The 20,935-nt window shown below is 39.3% G+C and overlaps 1 protein-coding gene across 1 annotated transcript in view; it reads right to left on the bottom strand.

Annotated features, from left to right (window-relative positions):
- Positions 1–20,646, bottom strand: part of FHIP1A (FHF complex subunit HOOK interacting protein 1A) — a 217,068-nt gene extending 196,422 nt beyond the window's left edge. The window contains exon 1 of the mRNA XM_045552111.1: positions 20,381–20,646. The gene's annotated coding sequence lies outside the window, so the exon portion shown is untranslated. The remainder of the gene's footprint in view (positions 1–20,380) is intronic.
- Between the last annotated feature and the right edge of the window lie 289 nt (positions 20,647–20,935).

The raw sequence follows: 20,935 nt of genomic DNA, 5'->3' as shown, positions 1-20,935 counted from the left end.
GCTACAATAAACATGAGAGTGCAGATACCTCTTCAGTCACTACCCTAAATCAGAACCCCATTACCTTAGGGCCATCATAAGAGCCTCCTCAATTATCTCTCAGCCACCTCTTTCTCCCCACTCCAATCACTGCTGCAAGAATAATATTCCTAAGGCTGTGGCTTTGTCAGACTACCAAAAAGCCTTCATCAATTCCCTCTGCTCACCTGAAGCAACCTTGTATTCCAGGCCTAACCCCCATGGCTTTCTACCTCATACACCCTATGTTCGAACCTGCCGATAAGCTAGCCACTCCCAAAGTAAGCTGTATCTTTCCACTTTTGCTCGTAATAATACAACCATGGCATACCCTTCCCTCCATCTCTGCATGTTAAAAGACTGAGTTTAAATGTTGCCTCACCCAGGAAGGCTTCCCTAGTTCTCTCATTGAGAAGTCACCACTTCTTCCTCTCTCCTTCCCCTGACTGGACTAAGGCTATAATTCCAGAGAGTAATCATCACATCTTATCAGTCTCTCTCCAGTCTAGCCTATACTTCAGACTGCTCACAATTACCATCCTAAACACACATCTGGTCCTGTAAGCACACTGCTTGAGTGATCCCTTAGTTTCCCCATGAGGATATACAAGGCTCTCCACAATCAGCTTTACCACCAGCACTTTGCTCATACACGGATCATTGCACAAATGGAATCATAGTGTAGTTATAAGTTTACATGTCCATGTCCTCCAGGGCAAGGAGCAAGTCTTACTTACTTTGCAATCTAACATAGCCATCCAGTCATTCACTGCACATCATCCTACTTTAATTCTCTATAGAGTAGGACTTTTCTTCCTTATTTATTAATTGTCTGTCTCCTTCTCACTAGAATATAGACTCAGTGAGAAGACAGAACTTGCTTGTTTTGTTCTCGACTATATTCCCAGCATCTACCCTAGTCCTGGCACATCACAGGTGCCAAATAAATGTGAGTGAATGAATCCTGTCTTGTATAAAAGTTATTTTTACGTGTATTTTACAAGCTCTGAGACTTGGTGATCTTGATATCATTTCTAGCACCTAGCATAGTGCTTTATCCATACTAGGTCCTTGATAAGTTTCTATTAAATTGAACTGCTGGTTCAATAAAGTCCCAAGTAATTTACTAACTTATCTTTTAAATCTGAATTTGTCTCATATTTTCAATAAAAAGGAATTTGTATTATTTCTTATGGCACTTAATGCCTCTCTCTCTCCCAGAAAAAAGGCAGTATTGCAGGGTAACTACAGTCACCAGCTTCACTGTCAGAAATCTGGGTTCAGACCCAGATAGTCACTGATTACCTATATGACTTTGGACAACTTTGTAACCATCCTTCACTTCAGCTTCTTCTTTAAAAGATTAGTAAACCTGTCATGCAAAGCAGCCTATTTCCTTCACAGCTAAATGGTCAGTTCTTAATCTTTTATTATCCTTTCTTTACCAGTTTTAAATTGTTCAATTCATATCAGAATGTTTTAATATATGTTGCCTGGACTTGAGTAGGTCATTATTTAAAATGGTAAGGGATTATGTTTATAAGGTATTAATTCTCTGTTAACTTATAATACTTCAGTGTTCATCCAGTGAGCACAAGTGACTTTGGCACATTATTGCCATCATTCCTAAGCCCTCCTAGAACCACAGCAAAATAATGTCCTAAGATGGCACTACCTCAAACAGAAAAGTAATTCTCTTACCCTTAACACCCAACCCAGGAAACAGTACAACAATCAGGTAAGTGATGGGTACATGAACTGTACCTATTAAATACATTATATAATAACATGACTTCAGCTTAAGAATGGATGATTTTAAAAAACAACAATAATAAAGCGCTTAATGCAAATATAAGTGCATCTCAGTCAAAATGCATTTGACATTATTCAAATCTCTCTTGGGGACAATTTGGAGGTAGGGAGTGGTTGGCCAGGGCTCACACAGATGAATATCACCAATTCAGGTAAGAGGCTGTGACTCAATCACAGGCAGGATTCACTGAGATTCACACAGATGGGCACAGAACACAGTGAGTCTTCTGCTCGAATAATGAAAAGTCTTTTTCCATCAGCCTTATTTAAAAAATAAGCAGTGACCTGCCACAGAAGATATTTAACATGGAACCACTCTTTAAAGATCAAATTCAAAAGATCATTCTCAGCTGGACACAGTAGCTCATGCCTGTAATCCTAGCACTCTCCGAGGCCCAGATGTGAAGATTGCTTGAGGTCAGGAGTTTGAGACCAGTCTGTGCAAGAGCAAGACCCCGTCTCTACTAAAAATAGAAAAATTAGCTGGGTGTAGTGGTGCACACCTGTAGTCCCAGCAACTCCGGAGGCTGAGGCAGGAGGATCGTTTGAGCCCAGGAGTTTGAAGTTGCAGTGAGCTATGATGATGCCAGTGCTTGCACTCTAGCTGAGACAACTGAGCAAGACTCTATCTCCAAAATATATATATATACATAAAATCATTCTCTCACAAATCTTAATATTATTGCTAGGCACAGAAAATATATTTGCATAAATAATTACTGTCAGCACTGAAATGGTATGAAAATGTAAGCTTTTATAGGCAAGCAGTAAACGAAACAAAAAGCAAATGAAAGCTAAACCTCTTGCTCAGGTGCAAAAAGAACACTAGAACAAAAGGTCAATAGAACTTTTGTTATTGGCCACATAACTAAGGCTTCCCACCAAAATGTTAGGTTTACTGAGCTGTCTACTATTCTGAAAGCATCTATACCATGTTGATTGGAGTGCATTTTCTCAAAGGTGAACAAGTGGAAAGTACAGTGCTAATAGTGAGCTAAATGGAGCTGTGACAAATATCCTGCTTGAGAATAATCTTCAATAGGTGCTGTTACCACTTCAGTATGTGCAAAAGTGTTCCCATGGATTAAAGGGCAAAGACATACATGTGTTATTTTAAAGTCAGTTACTCCTGCTTAAAATCAATGTTGATTTAAGCTATTAGAGAAAGGTAGTTACACACAGTAACCTTTCAAAATCAGAAGATAAAATGGGAGTAACTAGCACAAAAGAGGACAAGTGCTAGTGGCTAAGTCAACGAAAGTATTGAATAAATAATCTTGAAGAGTAGAACTTGGCAAGAATCCCTGATACTTTTCAGTGGAAGAATGTGGTCCCAGTTCTGTGATCTTTCACACTAACAGGGAAATTTCCTAAGCACAGAAATCAACACCTGAGGAACTTTTAAGCACGTTATAATTATGAACTCAATTCCCTATCACTTTCCTTCTTCGTTAAAAAAAAAAAATTCTGAAAGATTTATTTTGCCCATGGAGGAGAAAAAGCACAAAGATGAAGTGAATGAATGACTCAAGAAAGTAAAATACATCGCTCCACCTCATGACCAGAAGCAAAACTGAAACATCCTTACTGCATGAAGAATGGCTTTATGAAAGACTTTAACACAAATAGCAAAATCTACACATCTACAGATTATTGTTCTCTTTAAATACTACACATTTAATATAAAAATGTCTGCCAAATGCTCAAAACATTTTAGAAATAACTCTTTTACGACTGCTTTCATGCATATGGCATTCTTTTGAAAATTTCAACTGTGCCAAATTTGGTTCTTTCAAAGTGGAATCTGGTATCTGTAAGTTGGAAGTACATTTAGAAAATAAAGAGAACCATCAAGCTGGATATTATTTTTAATCAAAAGGATAAGAGCTTTTATCCTTCATGTGGCTTGTAAACTACTTCTAAAGACAATTCTTTAGAATTGCTCCAAAATTCCTTTCTAACAACAGCAGTATAGAATAAGCAGGTAACCGCCCTAGAAGACTTACTTGAAGTCTTCAAATACACACTTCACATTTTTACAATGTCTTTGGTATTGGCACTGTGTGTACACTTAATCAACTGGATAATGGCCATATCTGATTCCATTCTTTCATGTTATTCATTCATTCAACAAATATTTATGGTTCATTTAATACATGCTAGGTACTGTGCTAAGTGCTGGAGATGCAATGGTGAGCAAAAACAGACATACTACCTGCCTTCATGAAGTTTACAGTCAGGAAAACAATTTACATAAGCATATAAATTATAACCAGTAAGTACAATGGAAAAAAAGATACAAGTTGATATAAATGCCTATCATAGTGAGACCCAACTAGTGTAAAGAGGCTTCCCTAAGGAAATGAAGTCTGAGCTGAAGATAAATAGGAGTTAACTGAGCCAAGGTGACCGAGATGGAGACGTGTGGAGAAGATGTGGGTGGTGGAAGAATGGTGTTCCAAGTAGAGGGAACAGCATGTGCAAAGGCTCTATGGCTTTTTAAAAGAGCACGACACATTAAAAGAACTGGAAGAAAGATAGTGGTCCTTGAGTATTAAGAGTTAGTAACAGAGTGGTATGAGATGAGGCTGGAAAAATAATCGGAGAGCCTTGCACATATTAAGGATCTTTATTTACCCTAAGAGTGACAAAAAGCCCTAAATGGATTTTAAAATAGGAAAGAGAGTGAGGGAAGGAGAATGACATGATGAAATCTACATTGTCTAAACATTACTGAGGGTTGGGTAGAGAATGAATGGGGAGTAGTCAGGGTAGGAGCAGACGACCAGTTAAGAGACTACTGTAAAAACAGAGAACAGAGGTGGAGTTGGTAAAAATGGAGAGAAACGAATGAATTTCAGAAATACTAAGGACATAAAATCAGTAAAGACTTGTACTCTATATCATTATTTACTCAAAGATAATATTTTGGTTTTGCCTAAGAGTTCCTTAATTATTTGCAGACTAAAGGCCATCATACTAATGTCAGGGTTCTTTTTCAATTAGCTTTCTGCACCATATTTATTGTATTTCTGTAGCATGTTTTAGATAAAGAAGAAAAAGTAGCAAATAGAAAAACAAAACTTAAGAGGTATCTCATTTTATGTATAAATGTGTGTTCCTGAAAAATTGTGCTACACCTGGGAAATAAAACAACACATACCTTCAGAAATATTACTGAGTAAATATTTCTTCCTTGCACAAAAACATATACTAAAAAATGCAGAACAGATTATCATGATACTATATCAAGTGGAATGTAAACCACTATCTTATTTCCATACATCATTTCTCCTTTATTACAGGGTACATAAATTGGGTGATTTTACAACTCTAAAAATATGGGATGGCTGAGAAATTTAATAATCACCATCAAGTTTCATAATAAACCATTTGGTAAGCAACTAGAATGCCTAAGAGGCTTGCAAGGATTTAGATATATCCCCTCACCAATGATTTTACCCACATGGTGAAGTCATTTATTTGTTTAAAATCATGATATGTTATCCCTACTTCATACCCTCCAGAAAATATAGCTATCCCGTAAGTCTGGGTTACAATGTCATAGCAATGTCATACGAAGTTGAAAATGTTAGTCAGCCTTAGAGACTATATGAACATATATACCACAAAAAAGTCTGATTTTATATCGAATTGGCCACGTGTTTTTGTCTGACTGATACAGAACAATTTATACCACAGCTCAACACAAACATAAAAAAAGGAGCTGGGTTTTACTAGTCTCATATATCAACAACAAATGTACCATCTAAATTCTAATTCCATGAGCTAAAAAAAAAAGTCTAATTTTGAGATTTTGCAACCAGAGTTTATACCACCCCTACAAAATGAAGCTTTTGATTTGAAAAGAAACAAACTCAATATAAAAATCACTGAGGAAAGAATATAAAACCATAATAAGTCAGTAAACTGACTACTAAAGGCTAAGTGCACTTTTAAATATGTTGCTTTTAGTGATCTAAGTCACAACCTACACATTATTTAAACAGAGATTCTGCATATGAATTTGTTTTCCTTCATTAAAGAATCATTAAGGTATTAAAGTATATGTGAAATAACTTGAATATAACAGGATCTTAACAGTCATCATCATTTATAACACATACATCAAAGCCTGAAGTAGGCATATGTATTTTAAGAAATATTACACTTCTGATATGCCACAATAGCTCTTTGAGAAACGGTACGCTCTGCTTTGTGCAGTTATACTTAAATTGTACTTTGAAATCTTTCCAGCATAGAGGAAATTACAAAAACTCTCATTATTTTTGTCTTTTAAGGAAAAACAATACAATAGATTGGGTTTAGGAATAAAAACCTCAAGCCTTATAACACTATAGGGCTACATGAAAGTAATTTTCAGAAAAATATTAATTATAACCAAGCTATGACAGGGAGTGCTTTTTATGTACCAAGCTGCAGCTCACTTGGACATTTTATGATCACATTAAAACAGTTGAAAGATGAGGCCCTCCCTATAATGAAAATGTTGACTCTTTCACGATTTCATCTGCTTAACAAAGATGTCATAAGCTACCTTGCCCATGAGTCTTTAAACACAACCATGACATTTCATGCATTCACCAAAATTGCATGAATAGTAAGAAGAAAAATGGATTGCCTTATTTATATAAGCCTCAGGTCACTTATAATTTCCGAATTACAAATGAAGGGATTTTCATTTACCTTTTCTTGACAAGCTCAAGGAAATACATCTGAAAAGGTGGTAAGAACTTGAAGGATTAACCAGGATATGAGAAGTCTCTCACCTAATTTTTATGAACAGAAAAAAAAAAACTAAGATTTGCATTTATCAGCGTTAATATTATATTTTCCAGAATCTGAGATGACTTGATTACGAAATAATCTTGGGAAGAGAGTTTATCTTTTTTGTTTGTTTCCTTTCTTTTATTTTTTACTACGGAAATTTTCAAACACATGCAAAGTACAAAGAATAATACAATGAACTGCCATCCCCCAGCTTAAAAATTAACAATGGATGGTCAATCTTGATTCTGCCGACTGTAATCTTCCATTTTCACTCCTTGCCACTGCTGGATTGTTTTAAAGCAAATCTCATATATCTGAGGCAGAAAAAAATGGCCCTGAAAGATATATTTATCTCCTAATCCCCAGAATCTCTGAATATTATATGGCAAAAGATGTGGCTAAATTAAGGATCTTGAGAAAGAGTTTATCTTGGACTATCCAGGTAGGCCTGAAATACAATCACATGAATCCTTCCAATTTTAGTATATGTGCTGCCAAAGCACACATGTATCCTTACAAGAGAAAGGCAGAGAAAGATTAGACACAGGCACACATAGAGAAGAAAGAGATGTAAAGACAGAGCAGGGAAATGCAGCCAAAGCCAAGGACAGTCACCAGAAGCTGGAAAAGGTAGCGATTCTCCCCTCGAGTCTCTGGAAGAAGTATAGCTCTGCCTACATCTTGATTTTACACTGCTGGCCTCCAGAACTATAAGAGAATAAATTTCTGCATTTTTTTGGTTCTGGTTTTGGTTTTTGGAGACAGGGTCTCACTCTGTTGCCCGAGCTAGATCAGAGTAGCCTCATCATAGCTCACTGCAGCCTCAAACTCCTGGGCTTAAAGGATCCTCCGACCTCAGCGTCCCAAGCAGCTGGAACTACAGGCATGTGCCACCATATTCCACTAATTTTTCAAAAATTTTGTGTAGAGACAGGGATCTTGCTATGTTGCTCAGGCTGGTCTCAAACTCCTAGCCTCAAGCCTCCCAATCCTCCTGTCAGCCTCCCAAAGTGCTAGAATTATAGGCATGTGCCATCGTGCCTGAGCTAAATTTCTGTTTTTTTATCCACACAGTTGGTGGTAATTTAACAGTCATAAGAAACCATATAATATCATATAATCTGGAAAAAAATTCTGTATGTATCTTTAAGAAATAAGAACTCTTTATTAACTAATGCCACTATCATTCCTTTAACAAAATAGTCCCTTAATTTATCTAATATCCAGAATTTAAATTTCCCAAATTATTTCATGATTTTATATACATAATACATACTTATAACTTTCTAGTTGATTTATCCAAACCAAGATCCAAACATACTTGATACGTCTCTTAATAATTGTTCTTCATCCCTCCTTGTTTTTCTTTCCCTTTACTTATTGAACAAACTGAGTAATTTGTCCTGTAGAAATTTCTACATTCTGGATTTGGCTGATTACATCTACACAGTATTGTTTAACAAGGTCTTCTTTTTCCTGTGCTTCTTATAAACTGGTAGCTATATCTAAAGGCTTTATCAGAATAGTGTTCAGTTTTTTGGCAAAAAAACTTCATAGATGGTTCTGTGTATTTCATATTGCAACACATTAGGAGAGATACAATATCTAGTTCTTTCTCTTTTTTAATGGTAAGATTGATCAGTGAATTAGCCCAATCCATCAGTTATAAAGTTCTCCATCAACCTCTGACTAACAGTTTTAGCAGCTACTGATGATCATTCCTTAGATCTGTTATTTTATTAGAGGCAACAAAATGGCAATATTTTCTTTGTATCATTCATTGTGCATTTATTAGCTGGAATTGTTCTAAAAGTTAGATTTTATCCGAATCATCTATTTGGTTACTCTGAAATACAGGTTTGTGGGTTTTCTTTTTTTTTCTTACGGGAAAGGTAAGATAAATTCTTGATAGCATTTAGTTTTTAAGGTAGTGCCAGGATAGATAGCTGCCTCGTTAATACAAAAGCTACCTTGTCTACAATCAATGGATATAACTTTTCAACTACACTCAACTTAGTCCTCAAGTTACCAATTCAAATACTTGGCCTACAATATAAAACCTGTTTTTAAAGAATAAAATCCAGTGTTCAATACGATTATGTCAATCTGATGTTAGGTCTTAGGGTCTGTCCTATCAGATCAGTTCAAACTCTTCAACAAACCACTTCAAATCATCCACACTGAGTCTACCTTACCCTCTTTCACTAACACAAACCATATTCTCATTCTAGACTTCAAGCCTCTGGTTCAGTGCTCTACAAACCTGACTCTTTCCTGTAACCAGCTCAAGCTCTCCTCTTCCCTCTCAGTAGTAAACATACTTACTTTCTTCTAAGAATGGCACAATCCTTTTTGTAAGAAACTGTTCCTCTTCCCCAGCCCAACTTTGTATTTCTGGAAGGGGCTGCCTCTAGAAATTATCCAGTAATTTGTGCCCCTGGCCACAAGGATGCAGGCATCACTGAAACTAGGCCAACCAGAACCATGCCATGATTTTGAGAACTTAGACTATGGGGAGAAGGCCAGGCACTCACTGGATGATCTCTGGCTTACTCCAGTCACACCCCAAGCCATGTGGAGAAAAATGACTCAAAAAGAGACACAGATACAAGACAGAGAGTCTAGATGGTACAGGAGTTCCCATTTTTGGATTCCTTGAGACCTACATCACCTCTCCCACACTTTAGCCATGTGAGCCAATAATGCTTCTATAATTCTATAAAGTTTAGATTTCTACAATTTGTGACCAAAGGAATCATAATACAACCCCCACTATGATTCTTTTTTTTTTTTTTTTTTGAGACAGAGTCTCACTTTGTTGCCCAGGCTAGAGTGAGTGCCGTGGCATCAGCTTAGCTCACAGCAACCTCAAACTCCTTGGCTTAAGCGATCCTACTGCCTCAGCCTCCCGAGTAGCTGGGACTACAGGCATGAGCCACCATGCCCGGCTAATTTTTTCTATATATATTTTTAGTTGTCCAGATAATTTTTATTTCTATTTTAGTAGAGACGGGGTCTCGCTCAGGCTGGTCTCGAACTCTTGATCTCGAGCGATCCGCCCGCCTTGGCCTCCCAGAGGGCTAGGATTATAGGCATGAGCCACCGCGCCCGGCCCCCATTATGATTCTTGAAGACTATGACCACAGTGACCTCTATCTTTCCAGTTTCTTATACTTCCTTTCTATGCAAATAACACTTCATTATATACTGTCCTGATTTTCTGTGTGTCAGATACATATTTGCATCATTTTTTGTGGTTTTGTAGACATAATATCTTGCACACCTTTTGAACCTCCTCCACAGTCCCTAGAAGAGCTAATAGAGCCTCAGTACATAAGTAACAATTACCATGTATTGATTATTACTTCCATATTAAGTACTTTGCATGTGTTATCTTATTGAACCCTCATAGAAGCTCCTTGGGGTGGGCATTATTATCTCTACTTTATAGATGAGGAAGCTAAGGTTCATCAGAGAAAAGTACCTTGCCCAAGGTCACTAATTTACTAATTGGTAGATCAGGGATTTGAACCATATTTGCATCCAAATCACATCCTCTTTCTACCATGCCCATAGAGCCTCACACAATATTAAATACTTGCTAATTAACTTACCAAACAGCATAATTGATCAAAGACCACATTTTAGACCCTGAATTTCCACTAACCTCAAAGTGTATGTTCCTTCATCATTAAAAATACTAACATTAATACATTAATATATAAATAAATGGGCTGTAGGAAAATCAGTATCTTGACAAAGTTATAACACAATTTCTCCAAAATTACTACTGGCAACTCAAAGACTAAATGCTGGCATGTCTCTTAAAGTAATGGGTGAAAGGAATGAATATTTAAGACTACTCCATCAGCACAAGTTGTATACAACTCCCCTGGCAGTGATATTTCAAAACAGCAAAAAGAGATTTGTGAACACCTGTCACTGTGTAACACACCTACAGCTCTCCAATTGCTCAGAGGACTACTCCTATGTCATCATTAGACACTAATAGTTATTGAGAACTCCCATGGCTTGAAGGTAAGAACAGAAGGCCTTTAGGAAGAAAATGACTCCATGTTCATAGCTCAGCAAGGAGAGGGGCCAGGAAGACAGTGACAGCAATTTACTAGCAGAGAACCTAAAAGTCATCAGCTCTCATCTCTACACGATCTGCATCCTTCAGGCCAACTTTTTCAATTCCAAGCTTTTATCTCCAATTCCTTCTGGACAGGTCTACATGGAGCACTGGCTATCAAATTAACTTTGGGGCAACAATGGGTATTCAGCATCTAGCCAAGTATTAATATCTTCATTGAAAAGTGTCCCATAAATATTTGGTGGTGGTAGTCTGCTCCTTTATTTTCCCTTTCCTATTTTCATCACTTTACTTGAGGACCTTATTACATATAAGCAGTCTTCTGGAGAATATAACGATTGTTCCTAAAGGGCCAGAAGATGTTGTCAAAGAAGCACAATCCTCATATATAATTTGGCACCAGCACAGGCCAGAGAAGGGTATGCCCAGCACATGCTGAAAAAATGGTTGTATCCTCTAGTGGGAAAATATTTTGCTAACTTGCATAGTTTGGTGAAAGGCAGACCCTAAAGACTACAGTCACTGGCAGAAACCCAAGAATATCTCAAAGGAGATCATATATGTGAAAAGTGCTTTGTAAACCATGCACTGCCACGGGAACGTAAATTACTTCTGCTATGGATGTGGCCATTACAAAGGCACAGACCTGGAAAGCAGGTAGTTGTATGGTTTGAAGGAACTAACCAGGTCTAGATAGAGGGAGTCTTCAGCAACAAGAAGGAAAAAAGAAAGAGAATTCCCAGAGGATGCAATAAAAAGCCTAGGTAGCAAAGGGGATGTGGGGAGGGAAGGGTCCCAGGTTGGCAAACTCCCACTCAATTCAGCAAACATTTATTGAGTGCCAGGCACTGGTCTATGTCTTGGGATATATAGCCAAAATTGCCAAAGCTAATATAGCCAAAGATCCCTGCCCTTAATAGAGCTTTATGTTCTTACTCAGGGAGACAGTCAATAAACAAAAGACATAATAAAAAAGTAAACTGTTTTATGTTAAAAGACAAGTGTAGGAGAACAGAGTAAGGGGAGTGAAAAGTGCAGAGGGCCTGCAATACTCTGAGCTTAAAAGAACAGCCAAAAACAAGAATGGGGTCAGGTTTCCAATGATGTTCCTCAAAAACTACATTCAATTGCAGGAAAAATAAGGAAAGTTGCACTGTGCTTGAATGAAACTTGCATAAAATTTGACAAATTCAAATTTCCTAGGAAAATACTGCTCATTTTTCATATTTCTTCTCCTTCACCCCTGTTCAAAATTACTGACCCAAATGTGCTACAAAGCATATATAAGGAGGAAAATATGAAAAGACTTAGCCAGAGGCAGAGCAAAGGGAATTACAAGAGACAAAGCAAAGCAGATGACAGCAAAAATATCTGCAAACCAATACCTCAGCCTTAAGCTTTGAAGAATGCACATCACTAAAATAACTGGAAACAGGAAGAACTGGTCCCAACAGAGACAGAGAAAAAGAAAGAGGCAGGGTGGCATTCAGGAATGAGGAACAGACCAGCAACGCAACCAGAGCAAAGGATTTCCGCAGGGCACCAGATCAAAGACACCTTGAGAATTCATCAGGTTTCTCCAGAGAAACAGAACCAGTAGTAGATGGATGTGAATGTCTGTGTGTGTGTGTGTGTGTGTGCACGCACACTTATAAAGAAATTTATTGTAAGGAATTGGCTTATGTGATTATGAAGGCTGAGAAGTCCCAAGATGTGCAGTTGGGCAAGCTGGAGAGCCAATGATGTAAGTTGCAGTTTGAGTCTGAGTCTGAAGATGGGAGAAGACCAATGTCCCAGCTCAAAGACAGTCAGGCAGACAGAGAGCAAATTCTCCCTTATTCAGCCTTTTTGTTTCATTGAGGCCTTCAATAAACTAAATAAGGCCCACCCACATTGGGGAGGGCAATCTGCTTTACTGAGTCCACCAATTCCAATGCTAATCTCATCCAGAAACACTCTCACAGACACACCCAGAATGTTTAAGCAAATATCTGGGCACCCTGTGGCCTAAGGAAGCTGACACATAAAATTAACCATCACGCCTTGAGTTGAGTCACTACCCAGTAGGCAACAGAGACCATGATCGATGACATGAGCAAGACTATACTTTACAAAATTAAAGTGACAATGGCATGAAAATGAACTAGAGGAATTAAAACTGGAAACAGAAACAAGATGAAAAATATTATAATTGCCATGTGATAATAAGAGGCAGATCATCAACAGCAAACATTTATAAGATTCTATTCACTACGAGGTATAGGTGATTAAGATGCAGAGCTACTAATGTCTCCCTATAGCTTAATTTGATGTCAGGATGTAAACACAGACCTATCCAGAAGGAACTGAAGAAGCAAGCCTAGGATCCAAAGGTCAGCAATGAGGATATAGATTTACGAATTATCCACATAGGGAAGAGAGCCAAAGTGAGAGTCTGCTCCCAGCATGCCTGTGCTGACAGAAGCTCAGAAAATAGCATGTTGAGTCAGCCAGGCTGAGTCAGGAAACCCTGTCAAACCTACTCATTTTGTGATTCACTGTGAAGGAATAACCACTCCTCAGTGATAAACCAATTCCAAGGCATGATAAATAGGTAGGATTACTTTAAGGAAAAAAAAAGGGAAGGTGTAACACAACCAGTCCCCAACTGTTGGAAGCTGGTTCATACTATCTATAGCAACTGCAGGGTGTACTTTTCAAATAGGACATGCAAGGTCCTAAACAGCACAAGGAAGAAATTCAGAGGTCAAACTTAATCAAGCTGATAAGGAATTAACATTAACCATTAAGATTTTACTGCAACCAGTAGGTAAATATCAGGTAGTTTGGTATTTCCTAAAGCAAATCAAGGTCAGCGAAATTCCTGTTGTAAGATTTTTCATAAGCATTTAAACTACTACATCTTGCTTAAAATAAGCCAAAAGTGCAAGCATTTTGTAATATACACAAATTATAGAGATTTTTTTTACGTGACTTAGTGTTACAGAATAGGCAATAATCAAAAATTACACATTAGACATGTTGCATTTTCTCACAAAAAAAGATCAAAATATGAGTATATACAAACTATAAAGATTCCCATGTCCTAAGAAATTATTTTATTAAATTTTTCATATCAAAAAATAAACATTTTTCCTAATAAATATGGAGACATCATCCTTATTTTGAGAATGCACAAGGTTTTCTGTTAAATGACTTGCTGAAGAGCATATATATTATATATTTTTTTTTTTTTTCAGACAGGGTCTCACTCTGACACCCAGACTAGTGTACTATGGTGTCTGATATTTTTAAAACAAACCTTGTATCGCTATATATATACTTAGGCATGAATATATTATACATACGTGTACAATAAATATGTGTGCATATATTATGGATATAGGGTGTATGTGTATAGAGATTTATATATGTAAATATATTTTTCTATACTCATTCTAATACATTACAAAGAAAATCGACCTAAAATGAAAGAATTCCAAGTACTAATAAAAGTCCCATGAACACAAACAAAACAGAAGATATTCATTTTGAGGAATAAAACATACTCCTCTAATAAAATGGTTAAGAAAAACGTTTAGACTAAATGAGAATATCAATCAACCCTTTTAGATGGTCAATAAACTTTGCCACAGGAATTCCTGAAATGTTCTCACCTCAATGAGCCTGAGTCATGAAATTTAGCCAAAGTATCTTATTTCACATTTTCCACACACAAATGAGGAAAATCAATTCCTGGCACTTTCTACAAGCCCAAAGATCCTAAAATTGACCCATGACCAATATTTCAACACAGGTAAATTTTAACAATCCAAGGATAAGAGCTAAAATACACTCACTCTGCATTCTGCAAAACCTAGTGGGTTTTCTGAACTCCTTAATGGCATGCCCTAGAATAATGTTCTTAAGAAAATGTTAAAAAAGAAAAAAAAAAACTATGCTCCATAAAAGCTAATTAACAGCTCATCCAACAACTGCAGAGTATTTTTATAGCTGTTATCAATTATTATCTTCTCTTGGGGAAAACATTAAAACCAAAAAGCACCTGAAATGTGAGGAAATGAGGTGAGTCCTACCTAAAAACTCAGCACCTTTCACTGTTCTGACCTCTTATTTCAGTGCCTAGTCATATATTAATAATTTCTATATTCAGTTTTGTGCATTCAGAAAGAAAGAGGGTGTTAACATAACTAAAAATGAAAGGACAGAACTAGAAGAAGTGTAAATTGAAGAAATTTAACATTTTCATACCTATGACTCTTTCACAAAGCTTTCCTACAGAAAACAAGCAAGTGTACAATGACGTTTGAAGAGTGTTCTCTAAATCACTGTTCTTAATATGGAAAAATGTGAGACAACCCAACTTCCCACCAACAGGAATTTGTTGAAATAACCAGTGATATATCTATTCAATGCAATACAGCCAGTTAAAAAAAATGAGGATGATCTTTATATATGGTCATGGAAACATTTTCAAGGTATATTGTCAGGTTAAAAATAAAAACTAAGTTAAGGCCAGGCGAGGTGGTTCATGCCTATAATCCTAACACTCTGGGAGGCTGAGGCGGGAGGATTGCTTGAACTCAGGAGTTCAAGACCAGCCTGAGCAAGAGTGAGACCCCATCTCTACTAAAAATAAGAAAATTAGCTGGGTTCTATGGTGCAGGCCTGTAGTCCCAGCTACTCAGGAGGCTGGGGTGGGAGGATCACTTGAGCCCAAGAGTTTGAGGTTGCAGTAAGCTATAACGATGCCACAGCACTCTATCCAGGGTGACAGAGTGAAATGCTGTCTCAAAAAAAAAAAGAATATCGAATCCCCATCCTCAAAAAAATTAAATTTTAAAAAAATTTTTCAAAAAAAAAAAACAACCAAGTTGTAATTTGCATAGTATTACCCCATTTGTTATTAACAAACTCATTAATAACATATTTTTACACAGAGAAAAAATCTGGGGTGAAAAGATACCTATTTCTATGTTTGGTTTTTGAACAATGTACATCATGTATATAATCAGAAAAAAATTAAGTTTCATTTTAAGTTAGTGATACAAATGGAAGGGAAATAGGAGAAAATCTTATTTATAAAGAAAAAGGGCCAGGTGCAGTGGCTTAGGAGTGTAAACCCAGCACTTCAGGAGGCTGAGTTGGGAGGATCACTTGGCCCCAGGAGTGCAAAAGAAGCCTGAGCAACATAGTGAGATATGTCTCTACAAAAAATAGAAAATTAGCCAGGCATGGTGGTGCACACCTGTAGTCCCAGCTACTTAAGAGGCTGAGCCAGGAGGATCACTTGAGCCCAGGAGTTTGAGGTTGCTGTGAGCTAGGCTGATGCCACTGCACTCTAGCTCAGGCAACAGATCTAGACCCTGTTTCAAAAAAAAAAAAGAAAAGAAAAAGAAAAGGGAATACTTGTTAACTTTTTTTAATAGCTCTAAAATATCATATGTCTCTACCTCTCTTTTGGAAAATAGTAGTATCCTCACTTCGAAATTAAGCAACACACAGATTCTGGAAAAGCCCCTTTAGAATTAACACCAAATAAAAGGACAGCTTTTGCAGACTCTAAAGCTACTTAAAGCATCTTCAAAAAGGAAATATGAGGAATCAGAGATAACTACTTTTGAATCCATAGTCCTACAACCCTGTGGTCCCCAACCACCGGAGCTGGTATTGGTAGTGATCTGTTAGGAGTTGGGGGGGGGGGGGTGCACGGGGCACAGCAGGAGGTGAGTAGCGGCAGGAAAGCAAGCAGCAAGCAGCGAAGCTTCATCTCTATTTACAGCCTCTCCCACCCACTCACGCGGCTGCATAAGCTCCGCCTCCTGTCAGATCAGCAGCAGCATTAGCTTCTCATAGGAGCTCCAACTCTACCGTAAACTGCGCATGCGAGGGATCTAGGTCGTGCGCTCCTTGCGAGAAACTAATGCCTGATGATTTGAAGTGGAGCTGAGGCGGTGATGCTAGTGCTGGGGAGCAGCAGCAAATACAGATTTTCATTAGAAAACAGGTTTGACTGCACAATCAATGTAATGCACTTGAATCATCCGGAAACCATCCCGCCCCCCAACACCACCGCCAGCCGGTCCGTGGAAAAACTATCTTCCATGAAACCGGTCATTGGTGCCAAAAAGGTTGGGGACGACTGCTGTAACCTATTCAAACATTGTAAAAACTAGATAGAAGGAAGAGAAAGTATTGTCTAGAAAGGTAACTGAGGAATCACTAGCATGGGGAAAATTTCCACCTGCCTGGGAAAGGGTGTGAACTTCTACTCAGAGAGGTTTGTCTCTACAATTATGTGTCCTTCTGTAAAACATTTGAACTCCAATACCTCAACTTCCTCACCTGTAAAATGAAAGAACTAGGAATAAACAATCTTTGTGGTCCTTTTTGGCTCTAAAATTCCAACAACAGACTTTATCATTGTCAAAGGGGATTTTTAAAAAGTAATACACTGCACACAGTATAAAATTTTATCTAATATTATAATGTACATTGCCAAAAACAGCAGATTCCTGCCCAGCTCCTTCTCACCCCTGAGTTCCACTCCCCCAAAAAAGGTCCTCCAACTCTTCTAGCTATTATTTCTTTTGGTAATTACTTCCATATTTGTAAATCACACACTTACACTGCTATTTACATTTTTTTTCAATTTTGGACATTACTAAAAGTTCCCTATTCAATCTACTGGGACATTTATTCATCTACCCCACCCCCTAGGATTTCCCTCCCAAATGTAATGGAAGTTAGTTCAGTGTCATTGGACGGCTACATTCTTGAGATACTAAGGATATGAAGATTTTATATATGTACATATATTTTACATGTATATACACACACACATATGCACATATTTTTATACAGTCCTGTCATCCTGTCTCCACACAAGCTCACATTTTGGTTAATAAGAAATAAGATCTCGGCCGGGCGAGGTGGCTCACACCTGTAATCCTAGCACTCTGGGAGGCCAAGGCGGGTGGATAGCTCGAGCTCAGGAGTTCGAGACCAGCCTGAGCAAGAGCGAGACCCCCGTCTCTACTAAAAATAGAAAGAAATTATCTGGCCATCTAAAAACTATATATAGAAAAAAAATTAGCCAGGCATGGTGGCGCGTGCCTGTAGTCCCAGCTACTCAGGAGGCTGAGGCAGTAGGATCGCTTAAGCCCAGGAGTTTGAGGTTGCTGTGAGCTAGGCTGATGCCACGGCACTCACTCTAGCCCGGGCAACAGAGCGAGACTCTGTCTCAAAAAAAAAAAAAAAAAGAAATAAGATCTCATTTCACATCCAACCACTTCACAAAATACAACAGGGAAACAATTAAAGGCATAGCCTGTAAATCAGAAATCCTGAATTCAGGTCTAAGTCCACAACATAAAGAAACAATGCAGACACATAAAAGTCCCTTATTACCTCTGAACCTCATCTATTTTCCTCCTGTGTAGTCTAAGTACAATAGCACCCACTGCAAAATGGTGAGATCACAAGGCACATGTAAAAGCACTTTGTTAATCATAAAGCACTAAAGAAATGTTCACTTCTGTAATTATCTTCACTAAGAGATCCCTATAAATGAAATCCCTGGAGTTTTTGGTCACTCTTGAGCACTGTTCCCCTACCTGAGCTAAAACCTAACAGTTGGAAGTTTCTAAAATTAAGAGTGAAATAGATGCAAATTGTGTTTCAAAGCCAAAACCTGAGAGCCCAGATCTTCAATGGGCCTATGTATTGCCCTATGAGATAAATGTACACAAAGATCAAGTATCTAAGCAAAGATCAGAGAAAGCAATTTTGTTTTATATTTGCACAGAGAAGGGAGGTTCCTTAACAAATTTTCTTTTTAAAAGTAATGTATGAATATAATTTCACTCCTCAGAGACAATTCATTTGTTTCTTCTAATATTTGCCTCCATATTTCTACATGTTTGTATATCTGCTTCTTAATTGCAGTCATTAACTATTGAGTTTCTTTTATAGAAAGAACTTTGCAGAGCAAGTGTTTTGAACCAAACTTAGGAGATACAGAACTTTCCAGCAATGCACTACTCTGACTCCGTATAAAACACTCCTTTCATTTCTAGTCTTCAAAGTCCTACATTAAAAGCCTCTATGTTGTAAGAAAGAAGGAAACTAGCTGGGCAGTTGGGCCTAAATTTTAAGACTACTCTAAATCACTCTCTGAATCTACTTCAGTGATGCCCACTTTCTCTTCCCCTTTCCATCCATGCCACACAGTTTAATCCTGTTCCTAAAGCTATAGAACAAACCACAAATGGGACCCTGAACATAATTTATTTCAAGATGGGCAAGGACATAATTCTTATGAGCTCTGTGGAAACGGATTAACTATAGCCAAAAAAGATCTGCCTTTCATTATCTGAAAAGTTATCTAAAGCCAACAAGTATGCTGTATTAAAGAGTAAATTTATGGGCTGAATTTCCTGCTCAATTTCTGCCCAAAGACAACTGAAGTTTTCCAAACGTGGATTTCAGCTGTGGTTCACTAGGTTTGGGCAGCTTCAGGGACAGCATCTTGTCTAGTGCCAGGTGTACAAGTGAACTTGAGGTCAGGCAGGTGACCCTGGCAGGCAGGCATGGTACATTAAGGAGAGGAAATCTTTTCCTCATTAATAACAGGATAAAGGTGATTAAGCAAGAATTATTTTTCAATGACCTATATAATTTCAACAGGGCTGCTATGGCTATTAGCAGGGAGCAGCTGACTTCATAATGATATGAATTTGATAGCAGAGTCCTTCCAGAGAAGCAAAGGGAGCCAGCCCAATCTACAGGGAGGCAAAAATGGTAGGCACTGTTTACTCCTCCTCCTCCTGAGGAGCTGTCTCTCCTTTTCAATTTTTGGTTCTTTCCCTCCAGGGATTTTTCCTACTAAATAGTTTTAGCACCTACTAAATAGTGGAAGCTGGATCTCTTATGAATGGATGGGCCCCGGAGGCTGGGACAGAACTAGGCTAATTCACTAGATCTGCTCAAGTGATTCCCAAAGTCCCAAGAAAACACAGCTGCTCCCGCCACCACCAACACCTCGCTCCAGCCGAGCTTGAAATAAGGCAGCAGCTGGTTCCACTCTCTAGCAGAAGTGGTGTTAACAAGGGACCTTTGTGGAGGCCAGGGAAAACACAAACACAAGCACACACACACTCTCTCAATAACAATCACGACCTGAACGCAGTTTCATCAGAGAATTTATGAAATTGAGCAACAGCCACCCAACAAGTCCTTATACGAGGAAAGTGCTGCAACCCTCAGAGTGGCACCGCCTCGCTCTCTGGTGTAAGCAAGGAGGTGTGAAGAGGAAAACTCCAGATCTCTTTGCCTTTGCCTGTTCCTCCCGTAGGACCCGGAGACCAAAGCGGTGGAGAGCCCTGGTGACATCTTCCTTCGTCAAAACAAGCTGGCTCTCTCTCCCCCAGGGTCACTCACCGAGTTACACCCAGCCCAGGAGCCCACAGCCCTGGGAGCCACCTCCTACCCCCCGCAGCGATGTCGTGCGAGATATTCCCAGCCGGCCCCCAGCCCCAATACCTGCTCCCGCTGCCCAACTGGGGGACGCCGGGAAGAGACACTGCGACCCTCCCTCCTCCTTCAACCCCCTAAAATAAAAGACGCCCTCAAGCGCAAATATCAGGTCAGCACGCCTCGTACCTGTCGCGGGCCGCGGCTCCTCCTCCCCGCGTAGTGCGGGACCCTCTGGACAAGTGTCCTCAAGACAGTTCAGAAAGTTTGTGCCGAGGTCCCGGGGACACAGGCCCCTGAGCCGCCACCCGCGCTGGGCACCGCGAGGAAAGCGGAGCCGGCTGGTCGCCCCGTCCAGGACACTCCCCTCCGCGACCGGGCCTGCCGCTCGCAGGTCTTGGCGGGGTGCTCCGGACCCGGCTCAAACTCCGCAGGAGTACGGGGCAAGAAAGTAGGACGCGAGAAGGTCGGAGCGCAACTTTCCGACGGTGCGTCAGCCGGTGACCGCGCCGCGCGGGTCCCGGGCTCGCCCCCGACCCTCCCCCTCCGGTGCCCTCGGGAGCGCGGGCGGGGCTGGAGGGGGCGGGGCCCAACCTGCACGGCGGCCCCGCCCCGCCGCCGGGGACGCGCCGCGGCCAGGTGCGCCGGGGACTCGGGCGGCGCCGTGAGGCCCGCCCCGCGCCGGTCTCCAGGGAGAAAGAGGAGGAGCTTCTGAGGGAAAGTTTCCTCTGAAACTTGAGCCGG

The sequence above is a fragment of the Lemur catta genome, chromosome 5 (genome assembly GCF_020740605.2).
Source record: "Lemur catta isolate mLemCat1 chromosome 5, mLemCat1.pri, whole genome shotgun sequence".
Classification (NCBI taxonomy): domain Eukaryota; kingdom Metazoa; phylum Chordata; class Mammalia; order Primates; family Lemuridae; genus Lemur; species Lemur catta.
Note: the sequence above shows the minus strand (reverse complement) of the source record. Positions and strands in the feature narration are given on the sequence as shown.